The sequence below is a fragment of the Hyperolius riggenbachi genome, chromosome 6, assembly GCF_040937935.1.
Source record: "Hyperolius riggenbachi isolate aHypRig1 chromosome 6, aHypRig1.pri, whole genome shotgun sequence".
Taxonomy (NCBI): domain Eukaryota; kingdom Metazoa; phylum Chordata; class Amphibia; order Anura; family Hyperoliidae; genus Hyperolius; species Hyperolius riggenbachi.
The window spans coordinates 339,668,439-339,691,328 of record NC_090651.1 but is presented as its reverse complement, the minus strand read 5'-3'; positions in this window follow the sequence as shown (position 1 = coordinate 339,691,328).

Here is a 22,890-nt window from a genome sequence, read left to right as displayed (position 1 = left end):
TCTGCCCTTAATGCTCGTCATAGGTGCAATGTTCAGGGCACACCTAAACAAAGGCACAGTTTTGATGATGCGACCGAAGGGTCGCACTCCCGCTCCGGTGGGAAAACGTCTGCCCGCCACACTGCCTGATTGGTCAGTGGGCGTGGCTATAACGCTATTTAAAGGCCAGTTCAAGTACATCTCTGCACTGAGGCGCCAGGTGTTACCCGGAACGAATGCTGGTAAGTTGTACATTATTATCTTTTACCTTGCTTTTACCCTGATAGAATCACTGCTCTTATATTATGCTCTGCCACTTGCCACTTTGAATGGTCACCTTAATAGCTTGAACACTATTGGAACCTGCACCTCATCCCAGACACTACCAATCACCCCCCCCCCCTTTTTTTCTTTGTCACATGCCATGTGATCGATCACGTGTTTATTATGATATTATATATAATAACCCACCCACCCCCGCTATAGTATCCAATAATCTAAACACCCCCCCCCCAACCAATGATCGCAGGATCATTAAATTATGCAATTACCCACCCTATCCCCACTATGATAATCAATTACCCTCCCCCCAAAATCCGCCCATTGCCCACCAAAAAACCACCCCCAACCAGAGCCGGATTAAGGCTAAATGGGGCCCTAAGCAAAGTAACTGATTTGGGCCCCCCATCATGTCGTAATAGAATCAGAAGATGCAGCTGCACAGCAACATGCCGCACACACCGGGGCAGCCGAGCTACTGGTTGCTATGGGCAACAGCCCGCTTTCCTCTGTGGGTGCACAATGCAGGGAATAGCAGCGGCAAAATGCAGAGTGAGAGATGAATGGCTGGGACATTTGCACTCAGGGGCTGGGGCACCCCTGTGAAGAGGGCGCCAGATATCACAGCAGCATCACTTTCCCCCTGCATCTCCAGCCTGGCAATAGCAGAAAGCTCTGGACACCGCCAAACCGGAAGCCATTCCCCAGACAGAATTACATAACCACCCCCACCACCGAACAACCGATTTCCTCCCAAACTAGACAGCCACCATGCAGCCTCCATCCCAGTGAATACGATAGTCCAGCAGAGAAGGCAGCTGCAGCAGGGGAGAATGATAGCACCAGATGACTCACATTCACCTATTGTGATCCAAGCAATAGAGGTCCTGTCATCTGGAGCCCATCTGTCTCCTCTAGAGTGCTGCCGCTCTGTTACTACTACTATTACTACTTCCTACTTCCTGTCTGATCTGAGAATCAGGAAGTTCAGAGCGAGCGCCTGCACTGTAGAAGAGACAGATGGGTTTCAGATGACGGGATCTCTATCGCTTGGATCATGGATAGGTGAGTGAGCGTTTGCCATCTGCTGCTATCATTCTTGCTGCAGCTGTGGTTCTCTGTGAGAAGGGAGGGTGGAGTGGGCAGCGGCAGAGTGCCCAGTAGCAGGAGGGGGAACTAGGAGGAGAGCCTGGCTCTGAAGACAATCAGCAGCGCACGGCATCATTTGACAAGACAAGACAAATAACATTTATATCGCGCTTTTCTCCTGGCGGACTCAAAGCGCCAGAGCTGCAGCCACTAGGACGCGCCCTATAGGCAGTAGCAGTGTTAGAGAGACTTGCCTAAGGTCTCCTACTGAATAGGTGCTGGCTTACTGAACAGGCAGAGCCGAGATTCGAACCCTGGTCTCCTGTGTCAGAGGCAGAGCCCTTAAAGGGACTCCGAGCAGTGCCTGTGGGTATGCCTTTAAGCATACCCACAACTAATTAATTACATCCTCACACCTACCAGCATGATGTTTGTAATTATATCCCCCTGGGTTCCTTACATTTCATTGCATTGTGCTGAATCGAGCTGCCGATTTTGGAGAAAAGTCGTCCTGTGGCCGCGATTTTGATCACAAAAATAGCGAAAACTAAAAGGCATAGGGCGGCCATTTATATATCATTGGAAAGAGGAGAAAGAGAGCTTTAAAATGATATGCATCTTTCCATAGTTACTGCACTGCTCAGAGTCCCTTTAACCATTATACCATCCAGCCACCGCTGACAGGATGGCGAGGGCTGGTTTATGTGCTGATGGGGCCCCTTTGACTCTGAATGGGGCCCCAACGACTGCTTTTGTTGCCTGGTTGGTAATCCAGCCCTGCCCCCAACCCCCTTAATTCCCCCCCTTTTTTTCTCCCCCCCCCCCCCACATATTGAAATCACACCATACCAAACCCCTTCCTTTAAAGAAAAGCCTATATCTACCACAAGCAACAAGCAAACATATATATATATATGACTTTTTGTACTGTATTCGGTTCTCATATACACCAATCTTTGCCTTTGTCTCCAGTTGTGTGCTCCTGTTTTTTATTGCCTGAGGAAGCAGGTCTACGCATGCGAAACGCATTGCAACCCCCCTGGAGTATACCAATAAATTAATTTTATGTTTGAATAGACAGTTTTTGTGTCTGCTTACAGGAGGTAAGTCCACCACTGCCTCCGAAGCAATTTTAAACTTTTTATCGTATTGATTTTATCCTGTTGGCGCCTCTGTCCTTTCTACATAATAAACAAATAAGAAGTATGTTTTCTCCAGAGTAAAATGAGCCATAACTTACTTTTCTCCTATTCAGCTGTCACTTAAGGTAGGTAGTAGAAATCTGACAGAAGTGACATGTTTTGGAATAGTCCATCTCTTCATGGGGGGATTCTCAGGGATTTATTTATCTTCAAAAGCATTTAGTGAGTGGCAGTTGCTCTGTCCAACTGCCAAAACACTGTGTAGCGAGCAGGGAGGCTGGCCAGCAACATTGTTTAAATCCTTTTTAGGGAATATCTAAAAGCCTTGTTGAGAATCCCCTATGATGAGATGGACTAGTCCAAACCTGTCGCTTCTGCCAGATTTCTACTACCTACTGTAAGTGACAGCAACATAGGAGAAAAGTAATTTATGGCATATTTTACTTTACTTCAAAAAAAAATGTATTTCTTATTTGTCTATGTTTGCACATATTTAAATTTTACAATTTTTCGCTGTAGTGCCTAGTGGGTACAGTGGGTACAAATATATATATATATATACTAGCTGATTGCCCGGCGTTGCCCGTGTATGTATTTGGCTGGTGTTGGCTTTGCCTACTTTTTCTAACCCTAACACACAATTACTCACTGACCAAGTTTGTGAGCTTTGCGGTCTGGTATCAATAATCTGCATTGAAATGAAACAAATCTGAATGGCTGTGTGTGGCTCCACTCCCTTTTCTGAATTTGAACCCCAGTCACCCAATAACCAACTGTACCAGGTTTGAGGCCTGTGCCATTAACAGTTCAAGAATGGTAGCAATTAAATATTCACCTTGAAAAGCAACAGGTGATGTTTGATTCACTTTTGTAGGCTCCACCCACTTTTCTGAATATTAATCCCAGTCACCCAGTGACCAACTGTGCAAAGTTTAAAAACCCTGCCATTAACAGAATGGCTGCAGTTTACATTTTCCCAGTGAAATTTGTATTTGTCTCCACCCACTGATGACCCGGCGTTGCCCGGGTATGTATTTGACTGGTGTTGGCTCCGCCCACTTTCTAACCCTAACACACAAACACTCAATGACCAAGTTTGTGAGCTTTGGGGTCCTTGGCATCAATAATTTGTATATTCCCATAGAAATTAAACAAATCAGATAGGCTGTTTGTGGCTCCACCCCTCTCCAGCATTTGAACTCCAGTAACTCAATGACCAACTGTAGCAGGTTTGAGGCATCTGCTATTAACAGTGTAAAAAATGGCAGCAAATTAAATATTCCACTTGAAAATCAACAGGTGAATTTTGATTGGCCATTATAGGCTCCACCCACTTCCCTGAATATTACTCTCAGTCACTCAGTGATCATCTGGGCAAAGATTGGGAACCCTGAAATAAACAGTGTAAGAAGGGCTGCAGTTTACACTTTCCCAGTGAAATTTGTTTTTGGCTCCGCCCACTTTTTGTAACCTGGACACAAAGTCACTAACCAATGCCCAAGTTTGTGAGTTTTGGGGTCCTTGGCATCAATAATTTGTATTTTCCCATGAAATGAAACAAATCTGATTCACTGTTTGTGGCTCTGTCCCCTTTTCTGAATTTGAACCTCAGTGACCCAATGACCGACTGTACCAGGTTTGAGGCTTGTGCCATTAACAGTGCAAGAATGGCAGCAATTTTAATATTCTCCTTGAAAAGTGACATGTGATTTTTGATTGACATTTTTAGGCTCCACCCACTTTTCTGAATATTAATCCCAGTCACCCAGTAACCAGCTATGCTAAGTTTGAGAACCCTGCCATTAACAGTGAAGAAGGGCTGCAGTTTACAATTTCCCAGAAAAATCTGTTTTTAACTCCACTCACTTTTTGTAACCTTGACAGACAGTCACTACTCAATGACCAAGTTTGTGAGCTTTTGGGTTTGTGGCATCAAAATTATGCTAATGGAAGCAGTTTATCCAGCAAAGAAATCTGGCTGTTTTTGGCTCCGCCCCTTTACTGAATTTGAACCCCAAACACTTAACGACCGACTGTAGCAGGTTTGAAGCCTCTGCTATTAACAGTGTGAGAATGGCTGCAGTTTCAATATTCCCCTTGAAAATCAATAGGTGAATTTTGATTGGCTCTTCTAGGCGCCACCTACTTTTCCGAATATTAATCCTAGTCACCCAGTGACCAACTGTGTGAAGTTTGAGAACTCTGCCATTAACAGTGTAAGAAAAGCTGCAGTTTACATTTCCCCATGTAAAAAGTTAGTTGTTTTTGGCTCCGCCCACTATTTCTAATCTTGACATACAGTCACTTAATGACCAAGTTCTTGAGCTTTGGGGTCTTTGGCATCAATAAGTTACATTTTTCCATTGAAATTAAACAAATCTGATTGGCTGTTTTTGGCCCGCTCCCTTCTGAATTTAAACCCCAGTCTCCCAGTGACTGACTGTAGCAGATGTTAGGCCTCTGCCATTCAGAGTGCATGGATGGCAGCAATGTAAATATTCCCCTTGAAAATCAAAAGGTGAATTTTGATTGGCTGCTGTAGGCTCCACCCACTTATCTGAATATTAGTCCCAGTCACCCAGTGGCCAACTGTGTCACGTTTGAGAACCCTGCCAATAACATAATGGCTGAAATCAATCTAACAAATCTGATTGGCTGTTTGTGGCTCCACCCCTTTGGACCCCAGTCACCTAATGACTGACTGTATCAGGTTTGAGGCCTCTGCCACTAACAGTGTAAGAATGGTAGCAATGTGAATATTCCCCTTGAAAATCAATAGGTACATTTTGATTGGCTGTTGTAGGCTCCACCCACATTTCTGAATATTCATCCCAGTCACCCAGTGGCCAATTGTGTAAGGTTTGGGAACCCTGCAATGTAAAAAATTAAGTTGTTGGCACCGCCCACTTTTTCTAACCTTAACATACAGTTACTCAATTATCAAGTTTATCAGCTTTGGGGTCCTTGGTATCAATACTTTGTATATTCCCATTGAAAAATAAACAAATCTGGCTGTTTGTGGCTCCGCCCCCTTCCTGAATTTGGACCCTAGTCACCAAGTGACCAACTGTACCAGGTTTGAGGCATCTGCTTTTACCAGTATAAGAGAATGGTAGCAGATGAAATATTCCCTTTGAAAATCAAAAGGTGAATTTTTATTGGCTGTTGTAGGCTCCACCCACCTTCCAAAATCTTAATCTGTCACCCAATGACCAACTGTGCAAAGTTTGAGAACCCTGCCATTAACGGTGTAAGAATGTCTGCAGTTTATATTTTCCCAGTAAAAGTTGTTTTGGCTCCGCCCAATTTTTGTGACCTTGACACACAGTCACTCAATGACCAAGTTTGTGAGCTGTCAGGTTCCTGGCATCAAAAATGTGTGAATGGAAGCAGTTTATCCACCAAGGAAATCTGATTGGTTGTATGTGGCCCCGCCCCTTTAGTGAATTTGGACCCCAATCACCCAATGACCGACTGTAGCAAGTTTGAAGCCTCTGCCATTAAAAGTGTAAGAATAGCAAAAGTTTAAATATTCCCCTTGAAAATCAACAGGTGAATTTTGATTGGCTGTTGTAGGCTCCACCCATTTTCTTGAATCTTAATCACATTCACCCAGTGACCAACTGTGTCAAGTTTGAGAACTCTGTGAGTAACAGTCTAAGAATGTCTGCAGTTTACATTTTCCCATTGAAAATGAACGGCTGAAATTTGATTGGCTGTTTTATGCTCCGCCCACTTTTCCTGGATTTGTAACCTCGGTCCCCAAGTGACCAACTGTGCCAAGTGTGGGGACACTGGCTTGATTACTGTGAGAATGGCAGCCTTTTACATTTTTTCCATTGACTTGAATGGGTGGAATCTGATTTGCAGTTTGTAGCTCCGCCCAGGTGTGCAGGGGGGCCGCGAGACCCCCAGAACATATCATCCCAGGTAGTAAGGGATCTGTATACCAAGTTTCGTTCAAATCGGTCAAGCCGTTTTCACGTGATCGCGGCACATACATACATACATACATACATATACACATACACACACACACACACACACACACACACACACACACACACACACACACACACACACATACACACATACACACACACATACATCCGATTTTATATATATAGATATATATTTTTTTTTTCAAAAAGACCTTGTAGTTTTTGAGAAAATCGATTTAAATTTTAAGAATGCAAAGAAAAAATGTTTTTTAAACTCAGAAAAATGACAGTTTTAAAAAACATTTTTTCTTTTCTTTCTTTTTCTTTTTTTGATTTGTACCCACAATTCTCCTTAACATATGTAGACATTTTGGTAACAATAGCATGTATGGGGGCTTTGCAAAATTGCGAGAACATTACAAATTAATTTGGAAATATTACTATTACAAATGAAATTAATTATGATTTTCTCTGAAATTTTGTATTACGATTACAGTGTGTAATTTGATACGAAATTTTGCATATGCGAAATTTCGGCCCACCACTGAAATGAATAAATTATCAAGGTGATTTACTGCCAAACTACTGTCAGTACAGAAAAGCTGTACGAAATCTACTGTACACAGCCAAAATTGCAAGACACTGCAGGAGCGCACGCATGTCGCTTCCCTCCTGCACAAACGAGTACAGCAGGAGCTGGGAGGACATGGCACGTGCAAGCAAGCCGTTCAGCTGGCGGATGCAACGGCTTCCAGGAGGCTGAACCCTGATGAGAAGTCTATTGGTGTTTTTTGCTTGGACGGGAAGCGGAGGAGGGAGCAGAGGGGGCCACTGAGGACTGGCTGCCTGAACAGGCCTCAGTGTTGGCAGGAGTGGCAAAGGAGCCTCTGGTGCTGCTCTGTGTCTGACCACTGCCAGGGCTACCTTCCTTCATCCTCTTGAACTCCTCATGCTCATCAAAATGCTTTTGGACAGATGGGTCAGGTGCCATATTTGGAGGGGTCACAACCTCTGCTCAGCCTCAGTTTGCACACATTGCAGATGGCAAACTTGCTGTCCACTGTGGGCAGAGAAGAAAAATTGCCAGATTGGGGATGTAAACATTCCCTTACACCCTGAATGGGATGCTGCTGCTGCTGCTGCTTTGCTCCCTGTGGTGGTTGGGGCCTGGGGTTGAGTGGTGCGGCTGGTGGTAGTGGCAGAAAATGAAGCAGAAGGCTGTGGGTCATGCATTCCATGCCCACTGCTGCTCCTGCCAATATCTGCAATGCTGATCCTCCGTACCAGACCCACGATGCATCCTCCTCCTCCTCAGAGCTAGTGTTGGGCGAACAGTGTTCGCCACTGTTCGGGTTCTGCAGAACATCACCCTGTTCGGGTGATGTTCGCGTTCGGCCGAACACCTGATGGTGTTCGGCCTTTTAAGTTCGGGTTCGCCCCGAACTACTAAATGGCCGCCGAACAGGGCCGAACAGGGCCCCTGTTCGGCCGAACAGGGCCCGGTTCGCCCGAATACTGCCCCCCTATGGGGTCGCAGGCATATGGGGGGAGCATGCCCTGATCGCGGGGGGGGTTTGGAAATTCCCCCCACCCCCTCCGCTAGCGCTCCCCCCTCTGCCCGCTTCCCCATACAAAAGTTAGGAAGTAAAACAGTACCGGTGGTAGTGGGTGGCTGGCAGTGGGCGGCACTATGAAGTGAGTGACTGAGGAGGAGGAGTCCGGAGAGTGACGCGTTGAGGGAGGCCGGACTCCTCCTCCTCAGTCACTCACTTCATAGTGCCGTCCACTGCCAGCCACCCACTACCACCGGTACTGTTTTACTTCCTAACTTTTGTATGGGGAAGCGGGCAGAGGGGGGAGCGCTAGCGGAGGGGGTGGGGGGAATTTCCGACCCCCCCCCCCCGCGATCGGGGCATGCTCCCCCCTTATGCCTGCGACCCCATAGGGCCCCCAAAAGCGGGATGTTCGGGGAGTTCGGGGTTCGGCCCGAACATGCCGAACATTGCGGCCATGTTCGGCGAACTTTCCCGAACCCGAACATCCAGGTGTTCGCCCAACACTACTCAGAGCTGACATTCCCCTCCTGCGGATGGTAGACACGGTCCTTCACCTCATCATCATCATCCTCCCCCTCCTCAAACAACTGCTGGGATGTTGACCCCCCAAACACCTCTTCTGTTCCCGCATCCTCCAAATCCCCAACAACCACCGTCTCCATCTCCAACTCCTCCTCATCCTTATCTCCCAATGCGCCCATCCTCAGAATCTCCTCCTCAAACTCGCTCGTAACAGCCTTGATTGCGCTCGTGGTGTCTGGAGTGAAAAGCGAGCTCACTGAGGGTAGGATGTTCACTGGGTTCAACATGGTGATGACCTCCCCAGGCACTTCTGGGCGACTGCTGCTGCTCCTCTCCAGCATGACTCCCTCTAAGAGCTGGGCGCCCAGTGCATCCACGGCCAGTGGCTAGTGGCAGAATCGACACTGACGCAGACCTGTCGACGGCAGCAATGCTGCTCCCTCTCCTGTTCCCTTGCTTTTCATGGTGCCCCTCCCCTGGCTGCCAGTACCAGCAGACATGGTACAACTTTATATGTGTCCAAATGAAGTGGGGTACTTGTACTTTATTTAAATGTAAGTAGTAGTAGTAGTAGTAGTAGTAGTAGAACTTCAACTAACGAAGTGACAGCAGAGTAGCAGACACTGACACACTAACTGTCTGTCTATCTGTCACACTCAGGGCCGGATTTCTGGGCAGGCCCCCAAGGCCGGTTCCTAGGGCGGGAAATTCTTGGGGCGACTGGGGAGTCACTTGTGTCCCACTGTCACCTCAGTTCCTTCTGTCTGTAGCCGCCCGCACTGCTTTGCACATTGCAGCATGTTGTTGTGTGTGTGCGCAGCGGGCGGCTAGGCGGAACACCAGGGAAGTTAGCAGGATCAGATGATTGCAGGCAGAGGCAGCTTAGAGGAACAAGTGCTGCACGGAAGTGTCACCACGCCACTGGTGCAGACATACATAAGTCAGAAACCCCAGGACGCAGGCAGAGAAGGAGACAGTGACAGAAGAACTCATCAGGACAGGACGGAGCAGTTAATTGAAGCACAAGTTGAAATCGGCGCGGCTATTCCGCCAATGCATTTATCGGCTATATCAGTCTGTCACGGCGCAGACTGTATAATATGGGCGCATTTAACGGCTATCATTCTTTAATGTGTTTTTTGGGGGTTTTTTTTGCGGCTATGGCTCGCTAGCTTTATTTTGATTGTTTGTGGCTATGGTGCCTGCGGCTATGGTTTTAATTTGATTTTTGTGTCTGCGCCTGCCGCTATGGATTTCCTCTAATTTTTTGGTGGGTATGGTGCCTGCGGCTGTGACGGCTATGTGCTGTGAACACGCTAATAATAGCACAAGTTAATTATTTCCTACTAGCTGGACGCCCGGCGTTGCCCGGGTATGTATTTGGCAAGTGTTGGCTCTGCCCACTTTTCCTAACCCTAACACACAATTACTTAATGACCAAGTATGTGAGCTTTGCGGTCTTTGGCATCAATAATTTGCAATGAAATAAAATTAATCTAATTGGATGTGGCGCCACCCCTTTTCTGAATTTGAACCCCAATCACCCAATGGCCAACTGTACCAGGTACAGGTGATTAACAGTGCAAGAATGGCAGCAATTAAATATTCCCCTTAAAAATCAATAGATGGATTTTGATTGGCTTTTATAGGCTCCACCCACTTTTCTGAATATTAATCCCAGTCACCCAGTGACCAACTGTGCAAAGTTTGAGAACCCTACCATTAACAGTGTTAGAATGGCTGCAGTTTACATTTGCGCAATGAAATTTGTATTTTTCTCCACCCACTTATTTCCTAACATTGTTCAGGTATGTATTTGGCTGGTGTTGGCTCCGCCTACTATTTCTAACCCTAACACACAATTACTCAATAACCAAGTTTGTGAGCTTTGCGGGCTTTGACATCAATAATTTGCATTGAGATTAAACAAATCTGATTGGCTGTGTGTGGCTCCACCCCTTTGTCTGAATTTGAACCTCAGTCACCCAATGACCAACTGTACCAGGTTTAAGGCTTGTGCCATTAACAGTGCAAGAATGGTAGCAATTACATATTCCCCTTGAAAATCAATAAGTGAATTTTGATTGGCTTTTGTAGGCTCCACCCACTTCTCTGAATATTAATCCCAGTCACCCAGTGACCAATTGTGCAAAGTTTGAGAACCCTACCATTAAAAGTGTAAGAATCGCTGCAGTTTACATTTTCTCAGTGAAATTTGCATTTGTCTCCGCCTACTGATGACCCGGCATTGCCCGTTTATGTATTTTGCAGGTGCTGGCTGCGCCCACTTTTCCTAACCATAACACACAATTAATCAATTACTCAATGACCAAGTTTGTGAGCTTTGCGGTCTTTGGCATCAATAACCTGCATTAAAATGAAAAAAATCATATTGGTTGTTTGTGGCTCCACCCCCTTTTATAAATTTAAACCCCAGTCACCCAATGATCAACTGTACCAGGTTTGAGGCTTGTGCCATTAACAGTGCAAGAATGGCAGCAATGAAATATTCCCCTGAAAAATCAATAGGTAATTTTGTATTGCCTTTTGTAGGCTCCACCCACTTTTCTGAATATTAACCCCAGTCACCCAGTAACCAACTGTGCAAAGTTTGAGAACTCTACCCTTAACAGTGTATGAATGGCTGCTGTTTACATTTTCCCAGTAAAATTTGTATTTGTCTCCGCCCACTTATGACCCGGCATTGCCCGCTTATGTAGTTGGCTGGTGTTGGCTGTGCCCACTTTTCTAACCCTCACACACAATTAATCAATTACTCAATTACCAAGTTTGTGAGCTTTGCAGTGTTTGGCATCAATAATTTGCATTGGAATGAAACAAATCTAATTGGCTGTTTGTGGCTCCACCCCCTTTCTGAAATTTAACCCTAGTCACCCAATGATCAACTGTACCAGTTTTGAGGCTTGTGCCATTAACAGTGCAAGAATGGCAGCAATGTAAATATTCCCCTTGAAAATCAATAGGTTAATTTTGATTGGCTTTTATAGACTCCACCCACCTTTCTGAATATTTATCCAAGTCACCCAGCGACCAACTGTGCAAAGTTTGAGAACCCTACCATTAACAGTGTAAGAATGGCTGCAGTTTACATTTTCCAGTGAAATTTGTATTTGTCTCCGCCCCCTTTTTGGTTATGGGAATAAAAAGTATCCTATACTTTATTCCAGGTAATGTACTATGTGTGTGCCAAATTTCATTCAAATCCGTTCAGCCATTTTTGTGTGATCGAGTAACAAACATCCAAACATCCAAACATCCAAACATCCGAACTTTCCCATTTATTATATTAGTAGGATGAACACCCCCTCAGTTCTGACTGCCATTCTCTATTTTCTCTATCCTTTCTTACCTCACCCCAGCCTGACTGATCTCTCCTCACCATGACCTCTTCAGTTTTAACTGCCCTTCACCTACCTTACACCAGCCCTTCTGTCCCTTATGCCTGGTACGCATGATGAGATTTTCTGGCAGATTTACTGTCAGATCGATTATTTCCAACATATCCAATCTGATTTCCAATCGATTTTCCATAGCAGTAAATGGATAATCGATCAGAAATCATATTGGACATATTGGGAATAGTCAATTTTACAGGAAATCTGCCAGAAAATCTCATTGTGTGTACCAGGCATTAGTTCTGTCCCTCTGCATGCATACATCTCCTTTAGTTGACCTTCCTCAGTTCTAACTGCCTTCTTCCATACACATGCACATACACAGTTGCAGTGTTGGGTCCCTTTCTGGTCCAAAAGGTTTCTTCAGTGCGCAAGCAGGACTGTGGCCAAGTGTATCTGTACTGGGAATGTGCAAATAAGGTTCGCATATGCTCATTAAAATGAAATGCTTGTGCATGGAGGAAAAAAGCAGTACACAAGTGCCTTAGTTCTACTGAGCATGTGCCAGCTTTACTTGTGCATGCCCAGTATGGAGACACTCGCCTACAGCCAAGCTCGAACACTGCAGAAAACCATTTGATCAGAGAGGGATCCAGTGCTGAAACGGTGGGGTGTAAGATGATTTCTACAGTAGTTCCAGTTAAAGTTTTGTGTTTGCTGGCTGGGTGTGTGTGTGTGGTGAGGCTGCTGTTAGGAATTGGGGGGGGGGGGGGTGGGAGGGGGCAGCTGGTGACAGTGGGCCTTGGGCGGCAAGAAGTAGAAATCCGGCCCTGGTCACACTCTAACAGCACTGAAAGTAAATTAAGCTAACTCAGTACAAATTAGCTATATATAACTGGTAGTAGTAGACTACCAGTAGTAGTAGTAGCAGTAGTTGTAGTAGTAGTAGTAGTAGTCGAACTTCAACTAACAGAGAGACAGCAGAGTAGCAGACACTGACACACTAACTGTCTGTCTATCTGTCACACTCTAAGAGCACTGCAATTAAATTAAGCTAACTCAGTACAAATTAACTATATATAATTGGTAGAAGTTGAGTAGTAGTAGTAGTAGTAGTAGTATCAGTAGTAGTAGTAGTAGTAGTAGTAGTAGTAGTAGTAGTAGTAGTAGTAGTAGTAGTAGTAGTAGTAGTAGTAGTAGTAGTAGTAGTAGTAGTAGACAGACACTGACACTTACTGTCTATCTGTCACACTGTAACAGCATTGCAAGTAAATTAGGCTAACTGGTAGTAGTTGACTAGTAGTAGTAGTAGTAGAACTTTAACTAATGGAGTGACAGCAGAGTAGCAGACACTGACACTAACTGTCTGTCTATCTGTAACACTCTAACAGCACTGCAATTAAATTAAGCTAACTCAGCATAAATTAACTACATATAACTGGTAGTAGTAGACTACTATTACTACTACTACTACTACTAGTAGTAGTAGTAGTAGTAGTAGTAGTAGTAGTAGTAGTAGTAGTAGTAGATAGTAGTAGTAGAACTTCAAGTAACGGAGTGACAGCAGAGTAGCAGACACTGACACACTAAATGTCTGTCTATCTGTCACACTCTAACAGCAGTGATGCTCGGATACCCCTTTTTATTATTCAAATTAGGTCGAATTCGAATAGTAAATTATTCGAGTTCGGTCGAATATTCGAGTCGAATATTTTTTACTATTCGATTCGACCTCGGAATTCGAGCTCACTATTCGAGTCGGTATTCGAGCTCATTATTCGAGCTGACTATTCGAATTGGCCCTAAATAGCTTCCAACACTTGTTTTGGGGGTGAATGATGCAAGAAACTTCTTCTTCTTCTTCTTCTTCTTCTTCTTCTTCTTCTTCTTCTTCTTCTTCTTCTTCTTCTTCTTCTTCTTCTTCTTCTTCTTCTTCTTCTTCTTCTTCTTCTTCTTCTTCTTCTTCTTCTTCTTCTTCTTCTTCTTCTTCTTCTTCTTCTTCTTCTTCTTCTTCTTCTTCTTCTTCTTCTTCTTCTTCTTCTTCTTCTTCTTCTTCTTCTTCTTCTTCTTCTTCTTCTTCTTCTTCTTCTTCTTCTTCATCTTCTTCTTCTTCTTCATCTTCTTTTTCTATATCCTCTTCTTACTATTATTTTTCTATTTCGTCTTCTTCTTTTTCTATATCTTCTTCTTCTTCTCCTTCTTCTTCTTCTTTTTCTATATCTTCTTCTTCTTCTATATCGTCTTCTTCTTCTTCACTTATTTCTCTTTATATATATTTTTTTTAAACAAATGCAGCTATTTTTGAGCGTAATAAATAGCTGGTGGCGCACGCATGTTGGAAGCGCCATTGTATGTGCTCCCTGGCAGTGGAAACACACAGACAGCAGGAGGTAAATTCAGCAGCAGCAGCAGGAGGAGGAGGATGATTGTGTGGCAGCAGGCAGTCAATGAGGCAGGCAGCGAGACATAATAGGCTGTGTGGTACCTAGCAGTGGTACCAGGCCGTAAATACACAGCATGAGGTTCCAGACAGCGGTCGTGAAGCACACATCATGTCCAATACACAACTGGGACAACACAGTTTTCAACCCGGACACCTTTAAAAATAATATCACAAAGTATTAATAAGAGTATATATATTTTTTTGTTTTTTTAAATAAATGCAGCTATTTTTGAGCGTAACAAATAGCTGGTGGCGCATGGTGGAAGCGCCATTGTATGTGCTCCCTGGCAGTGGAAACACACAGACAGCAGGAGGTAAATTCAGCAGCAGGAGGAGGAGGATGAGTGTGTGGCAGCAGGCAGTCAATGAGGCAGGCAGCGTGACATAATAGCCCTGGTACCTAGCGTTGATACCAGGGCTTTAAATAAACACAACAGGAGGTCCCAGACAGCGGTCGTGCAGCCCACATCGTTTCCAATACACAACTGGGACAACACAGTTTTCAACCCGGGCACCTCAGAAAAATTAAACTTTTTTTTTTTTAATGTTTTGTTTGTTTTGTTTTCACAGCAAATTACACAGATATAGCTATTGTTTGACGTAATAGCTGGCGGCAGAGTGGCAGCAGAAGGTAATTCTGTGTACCCTGGCAGTGGGAGACACAGACAGACAGCAGCAGCAGCAGGAGGAATGGAGGAGTAATGAGAGTAGCTATTGTTTGACGTAATAGCTGGTGGCAGAGTGGCAGCAGAAGGTAATTCTGTGTACCCTGGCAGTGGGAAACACAGACAGACAGCAGCAGCAGCAGGAGGAATGGAGGAGTAGTGTGAGTGTGGCAGCAGGTAGGTAGGCAGCGTGACATAATAGCCCTGGTACCTAGCGTTGATACCAGGGCTTTAAATAAACACAACAGGAGGTCCCAGACAGCGGTCGTGCAGCCCACATCGTTTCCAATACACAACTGGGACAACACAGTTTTCAACCCGGGCACCTCAGAAAAATTAAACTTTTTTTTTTAAATGTTTTTTTTGTTTTGTTTTCACAGCAAATTACACAGATATAGCTATTGTTTGACGTAATAGCTGGTGGCAGAGTGGCAGCAGAAGGTAATTCTGTGTACCCTGGCAGTGGGAAACACAGACAGACAGCAGCAGCAGCAGGAGGAATGGAGGAGTAGTGTGAGTGTGGCAGCAGGTAGATAGGCAGCGTGACATAATAGCCCTGGTACCTAGCGTTGATACCAGGGCTTTAAATAAACACAACAGGAGGTCCCAGACAGCGGTCGTGCAGCCCACATCGTTTCCAATACACAACTGGGACAACACAGTTTTCAACCCGGGCACCTCAAAAAAATTAAAAATTGTTTTTTTTTTTTAATGGTTTACTTTTTTTTTTTTTTTACAGCAAATTACACAGATATAGCTAGCTATTGTTGGACGTAATAGCTGGTGGCAAAGCGGCAGCAGAAGGTAAAATCTGTGTACCCTGGCAGTGGGAAACACAGACAGACAGACAGACAGCAGAAGGGCAGTACACAGCAGCCCACTGTAGATGTAAAATGTGTGGCTGCAGGCAGGGTCGGACTGGGACCTTGGGGGCCCACCAGAGAAATTTGAACTTGGGGCCCACACATCCCTAGAGATCACCCGAACCTCCGATTTTAGGTTCGCGAACTTCCGCAAAAGGTTCGGTTCGCGTGAAGTTTTGCAAACCACAATAGACTTCAATGGGGATGCTAACTTTGAAAACTAGAAACATTTATGCTAGCCACAAAAGTGATGGAAAAGATGTTTCAAGGGGGATGAGTGGATTAAATGCCAAAAGTCCCGGGGAAAAATCTGGATTTGACGCAAAGCAGCGTTTTAAAGGCAGAAATCACATTGAATGCTAAATTGCAGGCCTAAGGTGCTTTCAAACATCTTGCATGTGTATACATCAATCAGGGAGTGTAATTAGAGTACTGCTTCACACTGACACACCAAACTCACTGTGTAACGCACAGCAAACAGCTGTTTCAGTAGTGAAGGCCGTGCTGGACTGGTGCGCACCATGGCGAGAGTGCAGGCCGTGGTGGTGTTCAAGCCCATATGGTCGCTGGGCTGTGGTAGCTCAATGATAGAACAACAGTGACTGTCCAGCTGATCAAATTTGGTCTGTCCACAATGAAGCTACAACCTTATTATCTTCTTGTATGTAGGTAGGCATAGGTAGGTGCCCCAGTATAGGTAGGTAGGCATAGGTAGGTGTCCCAGTATAGGTAGATAGGCATAGGTAGGTGCCCCAGTAGTTAGCTAGGCATAGGTAGGTGTCCCAGTATAGGTAGGAAGGAATAGGTAGGTGTCCCAGTATAGGTAGATAGGCATAGGTAAGTGTCCCAGTATAGGTAGATAGACATAGGTAGGTGCCCCAGTAGTTAGCTAGGCATAGGTAGGAGTCCCAGTATAGATAGGTAGGTGCCCTAGTATAGGTAGGTAGGCATAGGTAGGTGTCCCCGTAGTTAGGTAGGCATAGGTAGGTGTCCCAGTATAGATAGTTAGGCAGGGCCTGGCTGGCACAGTAATAGCAATTATCAAGGTCCAGCTGCAACAGATAGGGTTGTGTAATGCTGTGTCAGTGGGCAACACAAAAAAAAAACAAAGCAAAAAACAACACATCAGGAGAACATTAGCTCTCAAAAGAGCTGTTGAGGGGTGCTATTTTAGCAATAACAATCAGCCAGGAGCAAGCTAATAAGCCTACAAGAGCCTAACTAATATTTCCCTCTGAGAGTCTGCCAGCAGCTGTCCCTTCACTTTTTATTACTGCAGGTGCACGAGTGAGTGTAATAGCCAGCGCTGCCTGCCTTTTATAAGGGGGGGAGTGGCTCCAGGAGAGAGTGTAGCCTAATTGGCTACAATGTGCCTGCTGACTGTGATGTAGAGGGTCAAAGTTGACCCTAATGGCGCACTATGGGGGCAAACCGAACTTCCGCAAAAGTTCGCCTTCGCTGGCGGACGCGAACCACCGAAAGTTCGCCTTGAACCGTTCGAGCCATCTCTACACATTCCACGATTGTGGTGAAAAAAAAAGAGCGAGGCCATGCACCAGAAGGTGGGCGTGGTCATGAAGCTTCATGGACAGGACGAAATGTAAATAGCAGCGTTGTAATTCAGAGACACTGCTGCCCAGCATAACTTTGCATAGAGTCCCGCTCCTTTAATATAAAGTAATGTCCTATTTACCATACATATGACATTGATTAGATCGTGAGCTCCTCTGAGGACAGTCAGCGACATGACTATGTACTCTGTAATGTGCTGCAGAAGATGTCAGTGCTATATAAATACATAATAATAATATGCTAGGACATTAGACTATGACTATGGCAGGGATTAGAGTGTGAGCTCCTCTGAGGACAGTCAGTGACATGACTATGTACTCTGTAAAGTGCTGCAGAAGATGTCAACGCTGTAAAAATATGTAATATGGTAGGACTTTATGCTCTATGACTATGGTAGGGAATAGATTGTGAGCTCCTCTGAGGACAGTCAGTGACATGACTATATACTCTGTAAAGTGCTGCAGAAGATGTCAGCGCTGTAAAAATATGTAATAATATGGTAGAACATAGACTATGACTAGAAAGGAAAATGAGCGAGGGAAGTGGAAAGGAGTGAGATCGGGCGGCAGGCATAACAATTGCAACCAAAACTCCCGGCGGTCTCCATGGTTACCATGCTGAGTAGAGGCGGAGCGTTATACATTAACTGCTCTCTGGGCTCAGCAGGACAGGTCCTCTTCACTCCGCTTTGGTTTAGCTCATCGCTGCAGCGTACAGTCAATTACTATGTAGCTCTCGTTGACATGTGACATGTATAAAGAGCCACATGGTGATCGGCTGCACAGCATGGTGATGAGCTATACTGAAGAGGAGCGAAGAGGACCTGTCCTGCAGCTTGGAGAAGATAATGTACACGTTGTTGCTGCTCTAATGGGTGATAAGGGGAGGGGGGACACTGACATCTTGTATACCTTTTAATTGTTTTTTTTTTTTTTTGGGGGGGGGAAATGGAGGTAATGGAAGCCACCATCATGTGGGTGGCAAACAGTAGCTTTTTTGCTGGGGGTGAGGGGGGCTGGAGAACTGTAGTAACATCCCTGGGTGGGGTTGAAGGGGGGAGAAGTGCACCATAGGAAAGATGGAAGAGGGATTAGAGGAAAAAGGGGGGAGGGGGGAAGACAGGGGGAGAGAGAGAGAGCAGGGACAAGATGGACAGAGAGAAAGGAAAAGAGAGGGGGAGAGAGAGTCCAAGCTGGAGGGAGAGGAAAAGATTGGGGGAAGGGAGAAAGGTACACTAAAGCAAAACGGCTAACAAAGCTAACAGCCTTCCTATACACCTTTACAATTTCCAGTGCTGCAGGTGATCAACATCCTTGTTGTAACACAAGTGAAGAATCTTCGCACAGGACATGAAGTTACAGCAGTGTGCCTGCATACCTTCTGTGCAGTACTGATGCAGGGTGCCTGGTTCCAGAGCAGGAACACAAGCAGCTATGAGCATGGCCGGATTTCTGGCAAGGCCACATAGGCCATGGCCTAGGGCACCAGATAAACAAGGGGCGGCCTGCAGACAGTGGGCATTATTTGCAGGGCATTATTTGCAAGTGTCCAAACAAATGAAAGGGGTCAGGATAACTGCACTATTAGTACCAGCTGGCATCTGCCTGTGCAGTGCTACAGGCAGCTGCAGTCCGTTAATTCAATGTTTGTGAACAGTGTGTGACTATCAAAAAGCCAGACCTTGTCCAATGACATAGCAGCAGCTGCAGGCAGTTACAGAAGGCCAGGTCTCACGCACTTGGAGTGGGGGATGAAAGGACCAGGGGCAGCACCAGCAAATAGTACAGAATACAGAAGGCAGCCTCTCACAGTACCCATTTCTTAATTATTGATTGGCCAGTGCTGTTACCCTGGAGACAGCAGTGGGTACAGGACTCACTTTTACGTGTTGCTGACCCAACCCAATGTCCAATTGTGAGCCACTTTTGACAATGTGTGTGTGGTGGACGGCTCCCACCACGCCCATCACCTGTAGATCGCTTGATTGACCAGTTCCCCCGTGTGACGTGATTGATTCACTTCACGTTGCCATGGAGACCTTGGCAGTAGCCACAATAGTGGACACCAGCGGCCCAACATTTTTTGTGTGTGTGTGTGTGTGTGTGTGGAGAGAGGTGGTAGGATACGGTTTTGGTTGGGGCGGCTGGTAATAGTCGGCCTTGGGCGGTAAGAAGTACAAATCCGGCCCTGGCTATGAGGTCATCCTGGCTCCCGGAGCTTCTGTGTGTCTGTGTGTGTTCATGTCCCGGGTGGAGGGGCGGGGCTGCTGCTTGGACACTTCACTTTCTCCTCTCCCCTGCCAGCCAAGCAAGTGTCTAATAACGGCAGGGAGAGAGAGCAGGGCTGTCACAGGCAGCAAGGAGCTCCAGCTGATAGGAGCATTCAGATCAGGCAGGAGAAGTGTGTACTTTTAGCTGTGCACAGGACAAACCGGGAATTGCTCGCACAGTTCAGCTACATGCCTGCCTGGAGCTTTGAAGTTAGAATCATACCGCCCCAGGCTCCCAGCCCAGCATCACATGGGGGGGAGGGGGGCGGAGCTACCATGGCACAGCAGCCTCTCAGCGTGAATGATTCAAAGTTTGGTCTTCCCAAGGCTGACCAACTGCAGCAGCGCTTGGCAGTGGCGGGCCTTCACGCTGCTGCTGAGGTGGGGGGTTTGGCCAGGTGTGCAGGAGGATGGCAGAGGATCGGAGGAACCTGCTGCAGTTCCCCTGACCCTGCGGGGTGGCACCACCCACTGTGTTGCTGCTGCTGCTGTGCCCGCTGCTGCTCTCCCATCCTCACCCCCTTCCACCAAGCTGACCCAGTGGACAGTGAAGGACAGGTAGTGGCCTGTCCCGAAGCGGCTGCTCCAGGAGTCCATGGTGACGTGGACCCTTTCACCAACCGCGTGCTCCAGCCCTCGCTCCACATTGGCCATCACAAAGCGGTGCAGTGCAGGAATGGCCTTGCGGGCAAAGAAGTGTCTGCTGGGGAGCTGCCAGTCTGGGGCTGCACAAGCAAGCAGCGCACGCATGTCGCTCCCCTCCTGCACTAGCGTGTACGGCAGGAGTTGGGAGCACATGGCCCGTGCCAGCAAGCCGTTCAGCTGACGCACGCGACGGCTGCTGGGAGGCAGAGCCCTAACCACCCCCTGGAAGGACTCGCTCAAAAGGCTCTGGCGTGGCCTTTTGCTAGCACGGGAATCAGCGGACACAGCAGAAGAGGCCACTGAGGACTCGCTGCCAGAACAGGCCTCAGTGTCAGCGGCAGGAGTTGCAGAGGGGGGAGGAGCAGTGCGTTTCCGCACTCCAGCTGGTGCTGCTGGAGGAGCAGGAGGGCGGGTGGCTGCTGTTGCTGCTGCTGCTGCTGAAGGCTGTGCAGTGATGGGTGTGGTGCCACTGCCAGCACCAGATGCCTTCAGCCTCTGGAACTCCTCATGCTGGTGGAAATGTTTAGCAGCAAGGTGGTTGATGAGCGAGCTGGTGCTGAACTTTAAGGGGTCTGCACCTCGGCTCAACTTCCGCTGAAAGTGGTTGCAAGTGGCGTACTTGCTGTACACTGTGGGCATTGTGAAAAATCGCCAGATTGGTGACAAGAACCACCCCCTACGGCCTGGAGCCGCTGCTGCCTGTCTCCCTGTGGTGGTTGGGGGGGGGGGGGGGGGGGCTTGGGTGCGGCTGGTGGTGGTACTGGCAGATGCTGCTGCTGCTGCTGAGCCTGAGACACCAGCAGGCTGTGGGACCTGCCTACTGCTGCCAATGCTTGCAATGATGCGCCTCCTTGCAAGGCCCACAAGCGCATCCTCCTCCTCCTCCTCAGAGCTGCTGACGACGACATCCCCAGGAGCTGGTGGCACCCAGTCTTTGTCTGTCACCGTGTCATCATCATCCTCCCCCTCCTGAAACATGTCCTGCTGGGATGATGACCCCCCAAACTCCTCTCCTGATGCATGGATGGGCTGCTTGACTGTCGCCACAGTCTTGCTGTCCAATCCCTCATCCCCCAAAGTGCCCATCAGCATCTCCTCCTCCAAATCGCCAACAACAGCAGACAATTGACTCATCATGCCTGGGGTCAAAAGACTGCTGAATGACAGGTCGGCGACTGACGGTGAACTGGTCTCCTCCCCAGGCCCTGCTGGGCGGCTGCTGCGAACAGGGGTGGTGGTGGTGGTGGTGAGGGTGGAGGCCTCGGATGCAGAGCTGATGGCGGGCTGCTCATCCTCCGTCATCAGTTGCACCACAGTGGCTGCATCCTTTTCCTCAATGGGACGTTTCCGACCCGGCTGGAGGAAAATAGGAGCAGGTGCTACACGCTGCTGCTGCTGTGTCTCTGCAGCGTGAGTTGCAGATGCTCCTGCTGGGCGGCGCCCAAGGCGTCCACGGCCAGTGGCTAGAGGCGGAATGTTAGCCACTGACGCAGCTGCTGCGGAACTGTGCATGGTGGCGCGGCCGCGGCTTGCCACAATGCTGCTCCCTCTCCTCCTGATTCTCTTGCTGCCCTTCCCCTTGCCCAAACCGCGCTGGCTGCCACTTCCAGACATCTTTGATGTTTTGGGCGTAAACAAAAAAGTTTTTTAAAAGGGCGGGTGAAAAAGTGGGGTACTTTAATGGAGTGGGTTGGTGGGTGAGGTGACACTAATCACTAAGTGATTAGATCGCTAAGTAATTACTAGTACAGTACTAATACAAAATACAATAATTCAGTAATCAGTAAGTGTGAACAGTGAACAGTGAGTGTGTCCCCTAGTACACTAACTAGAAAATACAATAATCAGTAGTAATCAGATTCAGTAGAAGGAAATAGAGTGTGTGTAGTACACTACAGACAGTGCACGCACACACACACACGCAGGAGCTAGCCTATGAACAGTGACTGTCTGAGTGTCCCTAGTACAGTAAGTAGTAACAGTAAGTACAACTAGAAATTACAATAGTCAGTAGTAATCAGAAGGAAATAGAGTGTGTGTACTGTACAGACAGTGCACGCACGCACACATGCAGGAGCTAGCCTATGAACAGTGACTGAGTGTCCCTAGTACAGTAAGTAGTAACAGTAAGTACAACTAGAAATTACAATAATCAGTAGTAATCAGAAGGAAATAGAGTGTGTGTACTGTACAGACAGTGCACGCACACACGCAGGAGCTATGAACGAACAAACAGTGACAGTGAGTGTCCTAGTACAGTTACAGTATACTACAAAATACAATCACTCAGTAGTAAAGGACAGCAGAAACACTGGTATAGATGAGAAATAAACTAACAGAGGACAGGAGGACAGCTGTGCCCACACAGGCAAGGCCCTGAGGCCTAAAGCTGTGTAAGCTTGCCTGCAGCAGCTGGCTGTCTCTATGTAACACACAAGCTACTAACTAAAATACAATGTCTATCTAACTAACAACAATATAGGTTTATATAGGAGGTGTATGTGAGCAAAAACGCTAGGTGATTGACCACAATAAAGCTCTTGCTAAGCCAAAGCACAAAGGAGCAGAT